Source organism: Lemur catta, chromosome 14, assembly GCF_020740605.2.
Source record: "Lemur catta isolate mLemCat1 chromosome 14, mLemCat1.pri, whole genome shotgun sequence".
NCBI lineage: Eukaryota > Metazoa > Chordata > Mammalia > Primates > Lemuridae > Lemur > Lemur catta.
Genome location: NC_059141.1, coordinates 46,039,287 through 46,060,543, shown reverse-complemented (window position 1 = coordinate 46,060,543; position 21,257 = coordinate 46,039,287). Strand labels below are relative to the sequence as shown.

Below are 21,257 nucleotides of genomic sequence, written 5' to 3'. Positions count from 1 at the left end.
AAAAACTTTGTTATCTTAAATCCTTTCTTGTACAAGACAGGGTAAGAAGAAATAAAGTCAAAACAAAATTAAAAGACCTTCTTTATCCAAATAGTATATATTTTCTAAAAAGGGTATATACTGTCCATAACAAGTAGCTTACTACATTTAGGTTTTCATATATAGACTCTACCTAAGTATCCTATCTCTTAGGAAAAATGCTATCTAGCACCGTTATGAAATTTCTTAATAGACAGTCTAGAACTCATCCTTATCCCAGCTGAAACTCCCTTGTCTCTCTCCATTCTCTAGATAGAAAATTGCCAACCATTTGGCCAAATCTGGCCCTCAGCTATTTTTTATTTACCCAGAACAGTGTTGACCCACAGAATGTTACACAAAAAATTGAATTAGTTTCTAACATTTGAAATTAGAGATATCCCCAACACATTCAGATTCTAGAAAAGCTGGAAGATACGTACCTATATCCCTGTTTGGCAACAGTTCTCTGGAGCTCAGTGGTAGTTATCCCTTTTAGATGGGACAAGGGCTTACCTCAGTTCACACTACTTTCTATTGTTTGTCAGATAAAAGAGGCTGACAGTTGATTGACATGCCTGTTGGGTTTTTTTTTTTTTTTTTTTTTATGTCCAGCACCTGCCTGACCCTCTGAACACTTCAGTTTGTAAATACTTGGATTTTTGTATTTTATTGGAACTTACTTGTCCTGTGGCCAGAACCAGTAGGCACTGACCATTATTGTAGATTGCTCTATAATGTATTCTCTGTTCTAAATATGATACTTCCAGTTAAAATAGTTTGTCTTGTAGACATTGTCTTAGAGGAGTGAATCTAATGGTTAGAAATTTCAGTTTCCGTGATCTATGGAGGAGACACTTTGGGGCTAACAATCTCCTTGGGTGCTACTGTCTCACCTAGGCACTGGATAATCTGCTGTCACCGTTTACGGTTTGACTTCCTTGATGCCCTATCAAGTTGTCTCTATTCACAACTCACTCTAGTGTCTATCAATGTGTGTGTGCCCAAAGTTTCTGTCCTTTCTACACACTTCTTACAAATCTGGTAACTACACAAGTGTCTACCCTGAGACACTATTAACAAGACTGTCCAAAATGTCATCCATTGGTTGGTCAAAATTAATCTGCAATATGGAAGATGGTTTTAAATGTAGCTTTATGGCAGAATTGACCAATTGAGAGAGTTTGGATAAACTATGATTAGTTTAAGAAATTGAGAACAGGAGAAAATTTTACCTGTTATTCAAGGAAATGCTTTTGTGTACATTTTGGAATCTTGCTCAGGGATTATCATTGGTACAGTAAAATTAAAAGAGATACAGTGACAGTAGAGAAATTGGCAGAAATTCTTTCTGAAATATTTAAAATCCCAGTTCCTATTTGAAGCCTAGTAAGTAATGACTAACAGCAATAAGCATGCTTCATGTATACCTCAATGGTAGAGTATTGTGACTTAACTCCCTCAACATCAATTCTTTCTCCATATAGTTGAATAAGAACTAAAATGCATTCTTTGTATTTATAAAAGACTTATGAGTTATAAAACAGGGTAACTTTTCTTTGTACAGTAAAGGAATCTCATCAGCCTGTATGTTCCCATCATATTCATCAAAAAAACTGGGAAATAAACAAGATATATACAGTAGGTGAAATATTTTTGTTTGCTTTTTACTTTTATAACTCACATTGTCATGCACGAGGGTGCCCTGAAATCTCAAGTCTTTTATTCTCTGGATAGTGCTCAATTTTCTTGACAATTCTATTTGGGGAAATTTCTCTTGGTTTTAGAGACTTCAAATACCACATAACTTCTTGTAAAGTGCAGAGTATTTTAAGATCCTGAAGCCATGGAATAGAAGAGAATTAATACTTATTCAGGATACTTTTCCTCCCCTTAACTTACTGTTTGACCTTGAAGAGTCTGTTTGTGTGTTAAAATCAATGTCACCTTGCTTCACTAACGGGAGCTTATAGAGTCTAATGCTGTGTGGTCTGGATAAGATGGTTGCTTTCTATTGTAATATAGGGTGATAAAAATATTTTATCAGACTAACTTGTATCATTCAATTGAGTCAGGGTAGAAATATAATATACAATAGATTTATGCAAGTAAAAGAAAAGTCATTTCATAGTAATTGCCTGACATTTAAGAACTGAAATTCAGTGAAAGCCCATTAAAGTTATTTAATCATTATGGACTCAGTTTCAAACCAAAATTCAGGTCTGACTTCTCTGTGTGAATCAGAACAAAACTCTAGATCACTCTTAAATGCTCTTTCATAATTTTAGACCTGATTCAGATTTTTTGGTTTTACCATGACAAATCTCTTTATCTAGAGCAAAGATTTAGAAATATTCTTATTTTTATAAACACTATTTGGTTCTTTTAAAATGCTCTGATTTGCATTAGGGGCCTAATTACTTTCTGCCTGCCTAGGAAAACCTAATGGGGAAAATAATTTCAGTATTTTATAATCGAGAAACATTCCAAAATGTTCTTTAAAAATAAAAATAAATATGATGTACTACATACTTAAAAGTATGAGTTTACTCCCCTAGAGATGGGATTAAATTTGCTGATGCTTAAAAATACCAGCATGATTGATGGACTATTTACACTTGGCCATCTGCTAATGAATTCTCATTCACCACTTGTTTTCTCTTGCTAAAATTTTATTTAAATCACACTGCCCAATAACCCACAGACACTGAAAAGTCTAGAAGAAAAAATTAACATAGCTGTCACATCTCGGATACAATATTCTCCAAATTGGGAATTTTATGTTTTAGATAGACAGTTACAGACCTTCTAGTAAATCTCATTAGTAAATATGTTTGAAGCCCATTGTTTACTTAATTGCCCAGGATTTGCCTTTCACTATAAGTTTTTGGGTTTATTATATTAATGAGTTTTGTTTGTTTGTTTTTATTATTGTTTTGTTTTTTGTTTTTTTAAATGTCTGGTGGTGATGTGTCCCCTGATGTAAAGAAAATTTATAGCTCAAGCAATGCTTAAAGTCTGAGGTCCCATTTAACCCTGATATTCTGAAAGTCTATGAATTATGGAACCATGAGTATAATATTCTAGATCTTCACATTTAAGTTCTTACATTTAAGTTTTTCTAGTATGCACAATAGTTAACCTTGGGGTGAGGGAAGATATAATTTATGCTATTATTGAATAGAATTATGTTATCTTTATTGTGAAAATTAGTTACTTTTAATTTTTCTAAAGTGCTGAAATCTTCAATTTGGGAAGATTAACACATAAAGCTAATATCAGTGAAATCCTTTAGAATAGAGCAAAGCAGAGGTGAGAAGAGGATGTCCTTGTGAGTTTTATTCCTACCTGAGAGGCATCTGGGAACTCCAGTGAATGGATATTGGACAGGAGTGTATACTAATCGGAAACTATTTAGAAAATCACCATATAAGACACCTGATAATCCCAACGTATGGTTGGGGAACCACACCCTTCCCCAACAGTGTCATTCAATAGAGCAAGTGTCTGGTATGTAAACATTTCCAGCAATATTTATTGATTTGCATAATTATTCTATTACATTATTCTTTATTGCAACCTTTTTTGAGTATCCTTTTTTTCACGAAGAGCTGTTTACTGGATAGATGTCTTCTTAGATATGCTCACTCTTGGCTGAAAGGCAATAACTATTTTAGTAGCTATTAGCAATATTAAGAAAACCTGGGCAATTCTACCTACTTCACATTTATTTGCTCTTGTTGATTATTTGCTATAATATGTTAAATAATTGCTCTTGAATGGGTCAAGAAAAGCAGTCATTCACCCATTTTGATTGCTATAAATATCTTCGAAGTCATCTTAATGTGCTTCTATATTATTCACAACTCTTCTAAGTCATTAATAAATATATTGAACACCTGTTCTAGCACTGCTCCCTGAGGCACCTCATTATGAACCTAATTGCACAGCTTCATGATATTTCATTTAACCTTGATTTTACTACCAAACTTTTTTCAAAACAAGACATTTTAAATTAATGATAAAACTTTATGTTTTATCTTTTGGTTGCCATGGCTTCATAATTGAATTTGCACACTAAAAAAATTCTGAATAAAATAACCAGTAGGCCTTCATTTAAAAAAAAAGTTCAAAAAAATAGTTGTACACTTTTGTCTCCCAGTTGTTTTCTGAAGTTCCACTTGTTTGCCCACTCCACTTTACATTGTTTGTCCTCATCAACTATTTTCAATATGTTAGGGTGTGGAAACAACAATTCTATAATCACAGTATTGTGGTTTTAGATACATTTCTGTCTTTTTGTGAGTCCTAACTCTTCAATGCTATTTTATTGCTAACTGGTACCTCCATCAAACTGGAGCAGGGAAGGAAAAAGGAGATGGAATTCATGTTAGTTGACATCGCTATTCGTCAGTGAAGCCATTACAAGTAAAGAATGAGGTCTACACCTTCTGGTTTAAATCAAGCTTATGGAGTATAGTTTTTTCTACTGTTGGAACCAGAGAGGACTCTGAAGATCACATGGTTAAATTTCCCTTATTTTTCAGATAAAGAAGCAGAAGCCCAAAGAAATGAATTGACATTGATGAAGGTCAAACTGATAAGACCCAGGCTCTATCTTTTACTCTATTGTTCAGTCCTCTGCAGCCTGGCTTAGGTTTTCATCATCACTGTTTCTTACTACTGGTAATTAAATTTTCTGTGTCATTTATTCTGAATTTTGAGATGAGTCCTGTTAAGCTTCTTTTAGATTATCATCTACATCTAATTTATTTTTCTTTTAATCTTTAACAATGTCTTGAATATAGTAAGTTCTCAATAAGTATTATTGTATGCATGAATAAATCTAGAAGCACACTGTTTATCTAGCAGACTCAAATATACATACACATACATATATGTGTGTATATACATTCATGTGTAAATATACACATTAAATAATGGCTACTTGTAGCATTTTTAGTTTTTACTTTATTTCTGAATCTATATGTCACATAAATGAGACAGTAAAGCATATTCTAGATATATTGATTATTTGAAACTGACTTCCAGATAGGCTGTAAGATCCTCAGATTTATTTGAACTAGTTGTTCTAAATAATACTGAGTTGTTCTATGATGCTGCCTGTTTGTTTCCTTTATATAAACTTTTTCTACTATCATTTGCTCTCAGATTCCCAAGTTCCACAAAATTCTCTCATAGATATTTGAGCTATTTTGGAAAGATAGGGAAAAGTCTACATATGAGAAGGGCCCCTCTACAAAAAGTCTTAGAAGGGAAGCCAAGATCGTTATTGATGTTGGTTCTCAGCCTCTCCTCCTCCCAAGGGAAGCATTACCAGAGAAGCTTCTATGTTTACCTGTTTGAAATATTTTTAAATTTATTTCTAACAGTAACATTGCAAAAGCATTGAAATGTTCTTCATTGCTATTGGAAGGTCACCACTCAGATCAAATGGTCAATGTTCTAGCATGTGAGTAAGTCACTCCTTTAGAAGAATTTTAAACACCTTTGAGGTGCATTATGTATTTCAGAATCATGATTCATCTGCTTTGGGAAAAAGTATTATTTCCTGGCACATGTTCAAATGCTGTAATTTAAGATATTTGTAGTAAATTATTATACCACTGCAGCAAATGCAATTGATATGACCCCAGGAGTTATACCTAGGGAATAGTTGGCTATTTAATTGGATCAGGCTCATTGTTCTTTAACATGCTAGGGAAAAAGAAAAAAAAGAAAGAAAATCATAACTATTTAAAATTTTTGTCAAATACCTATGAAGCACATGAATACTGAGCAGAAATATAGTTTAAAGAAATAATATTAACGAGCAAGCAGAGAGGATTAAATTTCTAAATTTCTCTATAGGTGTTTATTTGACTGTTTTGACCTAAGAAGTATCTGATGAAATGTTATTACAAAACAGCTAAAGAATAACTCTAACTTAAAAGAGTCCCTTTCTGCTTCTAGGATCTGAAGACCCAAGGTTTTCTCTCCCCAACCCTCTATTAACTGTTTCCTGTCATAGACTCCTATAAAAGTATAGGTGTAAATCTGTTACTGAAAAAAGTAACATTTACAGCATACTTATGAATCTGTCTCTATTTTTTTTATTTCCCTCATGGTCATTTTAATGATCACCTGGGTGATCATGATTGTCTTGTTTGCACTGTTGTTAGATTAGTTGTTTCCAAGAGGCCTTTGGGTGAGCTCATAGATAGTTAGTGTTGACCTAATCTTGAAGTTAGTCAAATATTGGATCAGAGATTGAGTCCACAGTGTGCAGGGCCCAAAGTGGGTCAAGGGATATTGCCTGGGCTTGTGAAAAACTGTGGAGGTTCTGAGCTGACTCAAGGAGAATGCTCCAAGACAGGCTATTACATGGTTCTTAGATATATAATTCCATTCCTGGGATATCCAAATTTAAATTTTCCCACACTCAGATCTCTCCCTGGGGTCTCCTTGATCAGGGTTGTCCCAAACCTGCATTAGACTCCACATGACTAATGCTTCAGACTCAAACCAAGATCTGAGATTTTTTTTTAAAACGAGGTAATTGAATTACACTCTGATTCTTAGCAGAGAAAAGCATAGAATGTGGTATCCTCTCCATGACACACTCCTCCATATACTCCCATACACACTCACACACTCACAGACCTTTGAGAACTGTTACTGGGGTGATTTACTGATAGAGTGTGTTACATCTTTAAGAATTTAGCATTAGAAAAAATAAGAACCATTGATTAAAATTTCTTACTCAATTTTATGTACATGCTGGTAGTTACGTAGGCATAGTTTCATCCATATTTATAGTCTAACAAAAGTTAATGGCATCAGGAAAAACAGGAAAAAAATCCACAGAGACTCCAGAATAGATATATTTTGTATGAACTATTCTAATAATTCACTTAAATTAGATTTTTACTTGTATTTTTATATTGCCCAGCTTTGTAAATCAATTTTACTCTATTTATTAAAAATGACATCTCTGTTTTTACAAAGGTAATATTCTTTGAACAGAATTGAAATATAATTTAGAACTTTGTCTAAGTAGAATTTAAAAACTGAATGCAGAGGCCTTATATTCCTAAATTTCAACTTGTGAAATATATTGATTATATATATATATATATATATATGCACACTATATATATATATATATATATGTATATAGTACATTGATACCAATTCATTCTTTAATTTTCAAAAAATGTTTATGAAATAGGAAATATAATAATTGGGAACAGAATTTAATATTTTGATATGTTTTTAAAATTTTCCTTTTCTTGCCTATAATCTTTTTTTTTTTCTGATTTTAAGGAGTGATGGGATACTAGGATGTTCAACTAATGTTTGGATTTGAATGCCAAGTGAGAACTGTTATATTTAAAATTTTTTTTTATTGCATGCTTCATACATCTGGCAGTTGGATTGAAGTCTAACCATAGGAATACACACAAAATGCTACATGTGAATGAGTTCATATATTGTTATGGATGAGATATTATTATATTTTTCTTTTACATGTTTTTTTTTGTAGACTATAACTGAAGTTACTCATGATAAAATTCTGGATAAAACTTGAAAAATACATTCATTTAAAATCTCAATTTGGGGGATTTTGTTTATATTTATTTCATAGTTAATTTAATACAGCCCATAAAACCTACATTTTAAGTTGCAGAATTCAACTCAGTTATTAATTACAATTCTACAAATGTAAGCAGAATGAAATACTTTAAATAGTATCATAAAATCATGTTAAGGATATTTTTATATGGATAAACTTGGATGTACTTGAAAAAACATTGTGTATTCTAGTTTGGGAATAGGATTGGAGGGGTGGATGGGCAGCTCAGAAAGAGGGGTTTAGGCTACTAAGGAAGGTGGAGGAATGAATGTTTGGACATAGTTATCCTGGTTTATTATCCACAAGGTAGAATTTGGCTAACTCTGTTAATAAAACAAGGTAAATTTTAAGTTAGAAAAAAATATGAGCCACTTAATGACAATCTATAGACTTTTAGCTTACGTAAAGAAAATAATTTTTAAAAAATTGTTGAGAATTTCATTTTTAACCCTAGCTAGCTCTCTTGAAAATAAACTTTGTGGAACTGTAATTCAGCACCTGAGAATTTGTTTCCACTAGTGGCAAAACGTCTTGAAATGTATGTCCTGCTTTGCTTAGTGATCTTTATATCTGAAGAAGAGATTATGAAAATAATAGTATGCTGTCTGGGTATATCTGTGGTTTTTTTTCTTCCACAGCTTATAAATTGAAAATTAAGGGATTGAAAATTTAAAGATGAGTCAGTGATGGGATAATCAGAAGTGAGCATGATGCTAGAAAGAGAAAAAATTATTATCCCGAAGTTCAGATAATGCCACTATTGCAGTAAGAATCAAAAATGCTTTTTAAAAGTGATATCTCTAGTTTATTTCCTTATTTATACTTTTTTCTTCTCAAATAATTTCAGACTGCTTATTACAAAAGACATATGAAATAAGATTTAGAGAATAGGATTAGAAAGAGGAGATAAAAAATATAAAAAAGGAGAAAGCCAGTACACTCAACAGGAAAGTTAACGTGGTTACCATGTTACTGAGTGTAACCCATTTCTGGATTCCTGAGCAAAGGTATAAAGAAGACAGGATGTGTGAGAGGCCTCTAGTATTCACTGCAGATAAAGCATAACCATTTTCCAAGGAGATTTTTTCCTAGACCTAGTTCTAAAACACATTACTCACATGTTCCTTTAAAAAATGATATCCCGTAATGTGATGGATATATTTCTCAACAATAATTTTGATTGAATGTAGAAGCAAATCCTCAAAGGCTTTTTCTTTTATGGACCTATAGTGCAAATTGAGGGCAGAATACTGTATATATAGAGAGCGTTCTGCAACAAAATATAAAAACTGTTGATTGTCCAGAAAAGACAAAACTGGTTACAAAGTTAAAATTCAGAAGTTCAAGTGAAATGTTTTTCTTGGCTCTAAAATTTATTAATAAAAAAATTGAAAAATGAATGGTCTTCTTGTCTTGATTCTTAAGACCAAGAATTCCTTCTCTCAAAAGTATAAATTAGCCTTTATATTTCTTTACCTGTTCTGTTTACCTCTTTTACCTCTATTTCAGAAAGAAAACAAAGTAAACTTGACTAAATAAGTGCTGACAAGATTCACTTTATAGAGATTATGTAAATGTATTCTGCACCCACTTAAAATCCATATTGCAGCCTCCAGTTACCTATTAATACATTAAAAGTATGGATAAATTCTACCAGAGGAAAAGACAGAAAATTGAGAGGGGAAACAAGACAAAGGAACTAAGTCAGGAAAAACATTTTAATTATACTCAAAGCCAAAGGAATGTTAAAGTTAAGGAAAAGCCTGAGAAAGAAGAAATTTTTATAGAAGCATATGATTTTAGATCAGGCATGAAATAAGACAATTATAACATATCTATAATATACTGTAAAAGGTGGAAAATGAAGGTGTATTATAATAATTACCAGTTATAAATAAATCAGTTGTTCATTATTTCCATTGAAAGAACAAACTGACAACAACATCTGTTCAATGTGTGAATGATTCAGTTAATAGCTTTTCATGCCTCATTTCTGACATTTTTGGGGGGAGGCTAAAAATACTGAAGTGATTGAAACACACTACTGGAGTGACTTGTACATAATTTATTACTAGCTGGTACTTTTATTTCTAAATGATGATTTTCCCCCCATAATGAAATAGCTTAAATGTTAGTGCTTCAGGGTTTGCTTTGGTGAGAAACTTGCTATTTGGGAATTTCCTAATCAGTAACAGGTAAACAGGTAAACATGGATACTTTTCATGTATTAAATTATATTGGTAGCCTGAGGAGATTGGTGTATCTGGTATACCATGACTCTGGAGAGAGGGAGACTGTCCTATAGTGGATTTCTTTTATTCCTACAATCCTTTACTGTGACTACATGTAAATATACTTCAATAGATAACTTTCTATCACATATTGGTTTGACAAAAGTAATCTTAAGATATTTTATATTGCCCTGTAGGATATTAGCCAGGTTTGTATCTAGACTTGAAATCTCATTTCAAATTTTCTCTTCAGCACCTAGAAATTCTCAACATCTTAAATGTTTTCCAAACCATTAATATCACCTCCTAAGTTATCTTTTCTACTAGACAGAAAATAATTGTTTCTCCACCAGACAAAAATCAAGAATCTAACAGATGATTTCACAGAGTCTGTTCTTTAGTCATTTGCCTATTGAGAAAATAAAAGTTACATTCATATATTAATAGATAGTTAAATAATCCTTGAGTAAGCTTCTTAGACAATGCTTGAGTATGACATTGAAAAGACACACAACCATCTTTTGTGTTAAATTTTGAGAAAAAAAATAAAATATCATAAGTAAATAAAAAAAAATATTTTAATTTTACTTTTTTGGCAATTATCATTAACAAGCTTCTGGATTTTTCATAGAATACCACACATATAGTCATGTAAAACCAAGTTCTTGATTATTCAAGCGATTTGTGGAAGTCCTAAAAGTGAGCCACAGGCAAAGAACTGGTTTTATGAAAAGTGTCAAAGATATTTTTCAAAGGGAAGTTTTTGGCCTTATCTGAATGCTCTAAACTCTAGGATATCCAATTTATTGGAAAAAAAGACTTACTTTGGAACCTAGGTTTAGTTGTCAGGTATGGTACTGAGTTAAATATAACCTTATTTATACTCTTTGGTGAGCTAATATAACCTTGTAATATTATATAATTGGACAACTCATATTGCAAGATAAATTAATGTCATCTTTTCCTTTCTCAGTCTTATTATCATTGTGTCAGCACATATGTTCATATAATATGTAGTATAAAACTCAAGCAGAGAAAGAAAGAAGGAAGACAACATAAACATGGAGAAGAATAATAAAATAAGCTGAATAATATATTATTCTTCCTGTGGCTTATTTAGGGCCCTGAAACTGTTCCTTGTTTACTCTCTCGCCAAGGTCACCTGTGATCTGTCTGAATGGAATGGAGAAATTTAAGATATATTTATTCCACATGATTCAAAGGAATGATAAATTATTTAGGTCAAGACTTACCTCCTTAGAACTACCTTATTGTAAGTATAAATTAGACTCTAGTTTGATTTTTAGCCTATTTTTCCCCTTTTTTATTTTCTTGCCCTTTTTATTATAACAAATGTTTTCAAGGTAAGATTTTTTTTGGGTAATGAATTTGTAGCAAATTTAATATACAATGGACAATTCAACAGCAATAATAAAATATAGCCAGTGTTGTGATCACTAGGTTAAAATGTTAATTATGTAGATGTTTTAATTCAAAAATTGTTCCAAATCCTTGTAAGTAGGTGTGGTACAAACTTGAAAAGCAAGGGTAGAGACCATCCAAGGCTTGGATTTCAGCTAACATTATACCCTATGAACCTGGATTCCCAGCTGGCAGATCTGGAGATCTAATAGTATTTCTCAAAGTCTTCCTGGAGACTGTCCCACCATTGTCCAATTATTTGCCATCATCATTCTATTCTGCTCCCCTTCTATTCCACTCAGGATTGTGCATATCAGTATTTCACGCTAATCTTAACAGTTCCAGAACCTCATGCAATAAAAAGCACATTAATTTTCTTTGTAAACCAATTAGAGCTTCCCAGACTAGATTTTGTTGTCTCAACTGAAATTAAGAAGTATGAAACTTAAAAAAACTAAAGGTTGTTATAATTTAATTTATAGTCACTAACAAATTATAGACCCTACAGAGGTAACCTGTCAAAGATGACATTAAAGTACTCAAATTAAGGATGTTTTAGATATTTAATAGAACTAGTTGAAGTCTATGAATTCAGTTTTACAGGCTCATATACTACCATGTAGCAATGACCACACTGGAGTAAAAATTTATATGTAATTTATGTTTGAGAAATAATTGTTGAAATACCGTATCTATTGTATAATTGGGGATTCTCATGGCTGCCTTTGCCATACTACGTGATTTTCATAATGCTCAAGAGTATTTTAGAACATTAGGCACAATTCCCTTGGCATGTATAAAAATAGCATTATCCATGATAAGCTCTCTTCATGTTAATATTGATATGTTATGAAATTCTAAAATTAAAATATATTCATTTTCCTAAGTAAGATGATCAGAAACTAGGCCTCAAACTAGTTACTGAATTCACTAATACTATTTTGGCTCATATAAATGAGGTGCATTCTTGAAGATTTAATAAAAATGCACATGAAATAAAGAATGGGATCTTTTGAGAACCATGGTATTCTTATAAAAAGAGATGGTTGTTAAAGAAAAAAACCCACTTATTTAGAGAAATGAAGAGTTGATGATCCTGAGCAGTTTCTGAAACAGCTGTGCTTATTCCTGTGTTAGGTGAATTCACTGCCTTAGTAATTTTTTTCTACTTTTTAAACAAATCATTTGATAGTAATGGAATAAAATACAAAGACTGTACCTATAACCTAATTCTTATTCATTTTAATATCAGTCTTATGCTATAACCAGTAGGTGGTGAAAATTTAGATTCTATAGTCCAGTATACCCCTGCCACATATTTTTCACATATTCCTAAGGTTAGAACTGCAATATAAACTTTCTCCTTTTTTTTTTTTTTTAGAGACAGAGTCTTACTATATTACCCAGGCTGATCTCAAACTCCTGGCCTCAAGTGATCCTCTTGCCTTGGCCCTACAAAGTGCTGGGATTATATGCATGAGCCACTGTACCCAGCTAAGCTTTTTGACACACAAAGATAGGGTTTTCATGGGACAAAACAAAGCAAAAAACTTCTGACAGTCCATTACATTTGTATTACCTTTTATTTATTTATTTAATAAAATTGCACGTTTTCTGTATTTATCATGGAATGGTTGAATTGATGCTCTATATTTGAGGATTAAATTTAGAAGATTGTGGGAAGGGACAATTTTTTTAAAAAAATCTTTTTTTAAACATATATATACTAGAAAAAACTGAGTAGCTATATGGGGAAAATATCAGACTCAGAAACTATTAGAGTCTTAGATTTCCAGAAGCTAATACCCACAGACATCTAAATTACCTCTAAATTCTAATTAGGAGTTGGGGGTGGAACCTGCTGCTGAGCTTTGCGATTGACAAATATTAGAATCCAGAATCTCAAATAGCGTTTACTCTGTGAACCCTTTTCTGATTTCCAATGAAACTGATTATTCTTTCCCCTTTAATCCTACAGCAACATGTACAGATATCATTTTTAGAAATATCACACTGAATCACAATTATTTATTCACTTTAAGCACTTGATTACTGTCTCCTATCACAATCCTTGGCATATTATGGTAAAGGCTGAATAAATTAATAAATGCTTATTTGATTGAATAGAATTAAAAATACCAAAATATTGTTATATAATATAAAAGAAAATCACCATATAAAGAAAAGACACTCTGAATATAACTGTGAATGAAAATTTGTAACTATCAAATAAACAGAGATAACTGAAGCTAATAGTCCAAATAATGAGCAAAATTTGATGAAAAGAGAACATGTCTCAACTTTTAAAAAATTCAAAAAGAACTAAAGTACCTTCTTATGCATCATTTTTCAGATTAGAAATATATCTGTCAGTACTTATTAAATGGCAACTTTATTGATAATTGTACTTTTTTTGTACTTTTAAGGCAGAAATAACTGCATATTGTTAAATATTGGTGTGTTCATAAGAATATATTACTCTAGTAAAAACTATTTCTAAGTTAATGTGAGTTCTAGCACTTGTCTGTTTTCTATTACCTAAATGGTTTTAATAATGGTCTTTTATCATATTCTACTTTAATTTCTTTATTTGTAAAATATAGCAATCAAAAATGATTTTGGTTTTACTTTTTGAAATAAGAATTCTGGTTAGTATTCACCAATCCCAACATAAAGACTGAACAGTTTGGAAAAAGAAGAAGCCAATCAATTTATAGGCCATGTTTTTGCTTGATGCCAAACAGTAGTTTGAGGATGCTATAATTAAATTAGTTTCTAAGAAGTTAATTTAATTCATATCATTATTTTAAATTAATGGGGTTCCATGGATCAGTCTTCAAAATGTTTTATGAAGATTTTATTGAAACTTATTTAATATAACATTTTAACATTTTCCACAAAGGATTAATATGATCCCCTTCCCCTGAAAGAAAGATAAAACAAAACAGATAAAATAGAAATGTAAAGAGAAATAGAGTTGAGGAAAATGTAGGAAATGTTTATGCCATCCAGAAAGACCAAAAGATTTGCTGTGGCCAGAGTAAAATTTGGCTCTGAACTTTTAGGCAATCAGGACAAAAATTGATCCTACTATTTCTTTTCCAGAGAAGCATGAATCTAACAAATACTATCAGAATAACAGATGTCCGTACATTAAATATAATATTCTTCCTTCTTCACTGTCCTCTCATCTTCATCTTGCCCACCTGAATACCACTAGTTTTAAGTCTCACTTTTGCTTTGAGATATATCCAACAACTCTAGTAACTTTGATTTCATCTTCTCCTAATTGATGTTTGCACTTGCAGGTATTAAATTTAGCTCTTGGAATTTATTTCTGTTAAATATGGATGCCTTTTCTATTAGCTAGGACTGCAAGCCCCTTGGGGACAGAGACTATATCATATACTCTTATGTATCTCTCAGATTTTCTTACCTTCCACCAGGCATATATTAGGTATGTAATAAATATATCCATTGTGCTGGTAAAATGTCTTCAGTTATAACCTTAAATGAGTAGACTTTTAAATCTAAGTAGGGGATCTATAAAGTGGACTTTAAATAAGCAGGCAGTAGCAGTCAATTTGTCAGTGTAACTATCACCTGGATTTGAAGACTTGCTCCACTATTTACTAGCTATATGTTATATTAGTTATATATAATTACATTATATTAATATAATTGCTTTGTGCATCATTTTTGCTATCTTTTTAAGTAAGGGGAAAACAATAATACTTTATAGGGTTATTGTTAGTCCTATTAACCATATTAATGAGGACTAAATGAATTAATACATGTAAAATGCTTAGAAAAGTAAACATTCGATAAGAGTTGTTATTTTGTCTTAAAGTGTTTGGTATTAAGTCATTCTTTCTGGAAATAATTAAACAGACATTCATTCTGGTGGCAATTATAGAACATAATCAGTTGTCTGAGGTTTGCTTTCAGAAAGTGAAAGTATATGACAACAAAACTGTGTTTTCATTATAGACAGTTACATTTATATTCTCAGTAGCAGGAAGCCATATACTTAACTTATCTGAAAACTTTATCAGATTATTAAGTTAAAAAGAAGTGGCCCCAAACTACATTTCTGTTTTTTATTACATAAAGTGTTTATGTGTTAGAAGACTGTTCTTCCAACCCAAGGTGCCATTTCAAGCTCACACATTTTAACCCATAATTGGAATCAAAGGCAAGGAAAAGTCAATAAAGGCTACCACCCCAGCCTTACGTTATTCTTTCACAACATGATGAAGTATAGCAATGGTTCATTGTTAAATAGCCATGTGTAAAAGCCAACGTTGGCTCAAGAGACTGAAGTTTGAGGTCTGTTAAGAAAAACTGGCAAGGATTTTGAAGTATTTCCAATACACTGAACTTAAATTTCCGTCAAATCCAAAGGTGAAAAAATGTTGACATCACAAGGATCTCAGGTTTTTCTCCAGAGATCATGTAAGTTCAGAGATGTTCAGTGTCTTTCCCTAAACCTCTCTGGTATAAGTATAGTCAGACTAGAGCTGGTATGGGCTTGTAGGCTCTTGCCTCAGGCAATAATTTCTTTATTTTATAACTGAATATAAAGTAAAACCCAGAGATAATGAGTGTTAGAAGTGCCTAAGTCAACCTACTAGAGAGAACATCAGAAACTGTATTTCCAGCTTGCCAATGTGGTGAACATTCCACTCTGACAATTGCTTTATGGCAGAGCAGAACAACAGGGCTGACCAGTCTTTTACTACATTTTCATGAGACTGTTTAGGACATTGTATTTATTGATCTGTAATTGAAAGCAAATATAGCATTGATTTAAAACAGCATGAACAGATGGAGTATATTTAAAATTACAATTTATTTTTTAAAATCAGATTTTGACTAGGTATATGTGAATTAATGTAATTACTCAAAGATTGAAGCAGCAATTCAGGGTTTATAGTTTTGGGTTATGTTAAATTTGGCCTTGAAAAGATCATTTGGCATTTAATTTGAATCTTTTTTCTCTTACTTTTCAATTTCTCTCTGTAGAAATGATAGTAATAGTTCTTGAATTAATTGTTATTCTTAATATCATTCCTTTGGTTAAATTAATTCTTCCTATCTGTCTACCTATCTGTCTATCTAATATATATTGCTATCACAAATATCTGTCTGTTCTTGTATCCCTAATGTCCACTCTGGCTTTTATGATGACACTTTATAGCATAAATATTATTGTAAGTTTTAATTATGAGTCTTAGTTTTAAAAACTATTTGCAGATTATCTAATAATAAGTACATTTGCTTCACTTACCTCTGGGTATATGTAATTTTTTTCTCTCCTTCAGTGTCTTTAACCACATCTTCAACCCAGGTACCAGGAACATCTTTGTTGTCCGCAATCAGAATTATTCTAGGTATTTCAGATAAAATTTCTGTGTGGTGGTAGTGGTGTCAGAATGAGAAGATGTAATGATATTAGATACAGGATACTAGAATTTATTTCTTTGCTGGATTTATTAATTGTTTAAATTTATATCCTAGTTTTTATCACAGTTATAGTAGTGGACATTTTTAGTAGAAGGTGTGATATACAGAGTTTATAACTGGCTCTTGAATGCATGTATTATATTATAAAAGAAAAGTATGTTTTACATGGATGCTACATGTTCAGATAGTGTGATGGAGTAAAGTACTAATGTAATTTCCCAATAACTCGGGCATGTAGAGTTCTGGGAGAAATAGAAGAGACAACCCAGTGGTTTAATAATGTAGGCACTAATGGAATCAAGAGACTATTTAAGAATCATTTGCGAATAGCTGAGACTGAAGAAGACTTATTTGAAGATATGAGGTGAAAAAGAAGTTTTTAAAAATGATTTTATTTGTCCATCTCCACATAATGATAAAAACAGTTGCATTGACCTAACAAGGAAATTATATTTACTTTTAAATTATATATTATATTCTGAGTAGGACAAGTGGAATTTGCATTGTTATAAATGTTATCTTCCTACCTTCTTAATGTAATATGCTTCCAGATCCCATACCATTTGTGTAAGTCATAATACTCCTACAAAGAATATTGTCATATAAAATCATTCACAGGAAATCTTCTGCAACCCATGCCATGCGATTGCCAGTTGACATTTTGTGATGATTGATTATTGGTGTTTTTCTTAACCTTATCGTTTATACTTGGTGACTTTATTGACTGTTCACCCACTTAGTTTTTGCTTTAATTGGCAATCTCCCTTCCCTTTTTAGCCAGTTGAAGGTTATATTTTGGATATTCACGTATCATATTTTGGTTCAATTTTATGAGAGCTGATTGGAAATGAAAATACAATATGAATATTTGGAAATATTTATCTTTTGAAGGATTTTTCTTTCAAATGTCCACTCTTTTTAGGAAACCATATTTAAAACTTCAAGAAAGTAATGGATATTTCTTTCCATTAATTTGCTGATTTGGGATTTTGAAGGAAATCTCTATGGTGTGAAATACTTTTTAGAATTTTTCTATTTGGAAATAGAAAGGCATATTCTTTTCCTGCTGTATCTACTTACCTCCCATTAAAATATGTGAGCCTAAGTATATTGATTATGGTCTTTTCTCATTTTTGAAAATGTGCTATGGGGTGTGGTAGGAGCATATTCTTAGATTCTGACAAATCTGGATTTGAATTCTCAACTCTACTGTATCAGCCTTGGCAAGTTATTTAACTATCATGATCTTTATTTTCCCCTTCCTTAAAATGGTGGTTATACCTATTTCTAGATGGTTTAAGAATGAGATGAGGAGAGCACAATACCTGATACATCATAAATTAATTCCTGCTTCTCTCACCACCTCTAGCTTTTCAGCTGTTGTATTATTATCCATTGGCACAACTAACAAGTTAAATAACTAACCCAGCTGCTTTAAGACTGTGTTCAAATATGCCTGTTGAAAGAGTTAATGGGGAGCGAAATCTATAAACAACACAGTCTGTCAGAAAGCAATCTGAGCATTTTATATATAGTTGTCCTTTGTTTTGCATTTCTCTAGTCAAGAAAAAAATGTTCAGCCAGGCTTAGAAAAGTAGATTCACGTTGGTATAGAAAAACGCAAGAATTAATGATTTTAGATTAGAGTAAAAAGCAATTCAATGACTTGGTAAAAGTAAATTCATTTGAGCAGTATTTTTCAAAACTTAGCATGCATTAGTATCACCTGAGTAATGTGTTAGCAATCCATATATTGGGGTCCATCCCAGATATTCTGATTCAGTAGACCTAGAATTGCCCCAAGAGATTTGGAGTCATCTTGATCTCTTAATAGTAACTTTGAGGATATGATAGGTGGCAAAAGTTTAAACAAATAAACAGAAAAAATTAACTGTCAACTTTATCCATCCATGTTATCTTACTACTCTTTTTCACATTAATCCAGATAAATTCAGTAAGTAGAAAAGACTGAAATTGATCACTCATTTAGACCAACTCGAAACCTGGAGTCAGCCCTTCATTTTATATAGTCTGAGGCAAAGACTGCCTCATAGAACCTTCAAGGCCACACAATACAAGTGTGCTACATTATACAACACAAGGTATATGGAAGTTAATTTACAGAAGATAAATTAGCAGGTAATATTTCAGATTAGAAAACAAAAAGAATTTCAAGGATCTTTTATCACAAAGTCTCTTGATGCATTTGAAATAGTATCTGATTTACACAAAACAAATTTCACTCAACTTTTCAGGAAGACGAATATCATATAAAACAAAATCAATAAATAAGAGGAGGAAGAAACTCCAGAGTTCTCTAAGTCCTAGATGGCTGGCTGAGGCACTCTGCTGCTTTAAGATCACTGTCCTTAATAGAAGGTAAATAATCAACTCTAGACTTTTTAAAACGTGAATCTTATCCTAAATTTAAAAAACTTAAATATAAGCTGCCTCCTATCTCACAATAAAATCACATGCAAGTCATAGGAGACCTTTAAAAATAACCCATCACCATTTTGGTGTTTTTTTTTTAAATTTTCAAATGTTTCTTCCCCATTACAGCTAATGGTAAAATAAAGCACAATTGTTGACTGTCCATTTACCCTACCTTTGTAGGTATATCAGAATTTTGAAAGCATTGATGTCAGTTCCTTTGCCCTTGGTGCCTCTTTTATTTAGGGACAGCTGTGGAGAATTGAGAAGGTAATGGGAGTAGTTGGAAGTTCTTACTACAAGACCAATTCATCTGGACCTTGAGACATTTTATTTTTTATGAGATTGTTATACTATTACCCAGCATGATAGGCTGTTAAGAGCTATTTCAATACAAGATGTTATTCTATCTACTCTGGAGATTTCTTACCTTCTCTCCTGAGGCCAAATATCTGCCAGTCCCATTACCTCTGTTTTCACATGCTTTCATCTACCCAGAACATCCAATTTTCTTTCTTACAGCTTACTAACAGTTCACATCAGACATCTGTTTTCATGCTTTCAGTTTCTTTACTTATTTTGAATGTTTAGTTTGAGAGATGATATCTGTCTTCCAGTCAGGAACAGTCAAAAACAAATGTATTTATTTCAATGGTTATATGTTAGAAAACATTTTTGCAAAAAGATTTTGCTATTTTTAAGCAGTTTATGGAATCAGACAGATCTGGGATCAAATTAGGATTATGTCATTAGTCTTGAGTGTTAAATTTGGGCAAGTTTTCTTTCCTTCTAAAAATATAATTTATACTAAAAATCTGTACAGTTTTATGGTTTTCTAGAACATTCAGGAGTGACTAGGGATAGAGACTTGACAAAAATGAGTTGATTAGTAAAATATATTATTTGCATGTTAGCATATGTTTTAGCATCTATAGTAATCAGTTTGGATATATTATATTTTATTTTTAGAGAAAATTGAGAAGATTGTTCTCTGATGGATAAATAAAATTCATGGTTCAATAAATCTTGCCAAAACAAAAAAAGGAAAAAAAGAAAAAGAATTTTATACAAGTGTTCCCAATCAGCTCTGAATTGAGCATGTGTTGAACACATGTTCAACCTTGCATTATGCATCTCTTGTAATTATTTAGACATTTAGAAAGTCTTTGGCTTCTCTCCTTGTGCTTCTTGATTTTATGTCTGCATCTTGGGGCCTACATGCATCCACATCTTGGGAGCAACTGTTCTATACATTTGCAAATGATCTTGTATATGAAGAAATATGTGGTTTGCTATACTTTTTGAATAGAGTTTTAATTGGGAGTCCAGAGTAGCATACAGAAAGAGTTCATTTAGTCCACATATTATACAGATAGAAGTGAATTAAATTAGCAATTACCAAACAACATGTCAAACTTTCTTTTCTTTCATCATATCCTCTTTCTGGAAGTTCTCTGGCACTGATCAGAGAAAGAAAGTTTTTAGTATAATGGAAAGACTAACAGCCTCTAAACTGCACCAATTGTGTTCTTGGGTGAGGGCTCAACTTCTTTGAGATTAATGTGTCTTCATAGGGTTGTAATGAAGACAAAATGAGATAATTTATTTAAAGTGTGGTTTGTAAACCTCAAAACACTGCATAACTTTATTACTTGCTGTAGCTGCTATTGTTATTGCAACCACACTGGGTCAAACTCTCCATTTTTCAACTCCAAACACAACTAAACATTTTAGTTGTTTAAATAGGTGATCAATAGACAGGAAGGGACATATGGAGTGAGTGGTTAGAGGGAGGAAATGGGAGATTATTGAATGCTGGAAAAGATAGGTTAGAAACAAAAGTTTTAGACACAAACTAATATAAATTACAAACATGTGATAAAGATTCTACCCCTAGTCTGGACGTGGTAGAATAAAAATTAAGCAAACAAATAACCCAGAATCTTTTTTTTTTCCCCGTTAAAGACCCTTCTGGTTTAATTTCAAATATGAGAAATCTCAAAATTCTTAGGTCATTTGGCTTTTACAGTAGCTTAGGGCCTTGGATGCGC

At 32.0% G+C, this 21,257-nt stretch overlaps 1 protein-coding gene across 1 annotated transcript in view; it reads left to right on the top strand.

Annotated features, from left to right (window-relative positions):
- CTNNA3 (catenin alpha 3) overlaps nt 1–21,257 on the top strand; it is a 1,449,816-nt gene that overhangs the window by 413,772 nt on the left and 1,014,787 nt on the right. The gene's annotated exons all lie outside the window — the stretch shown is intronic.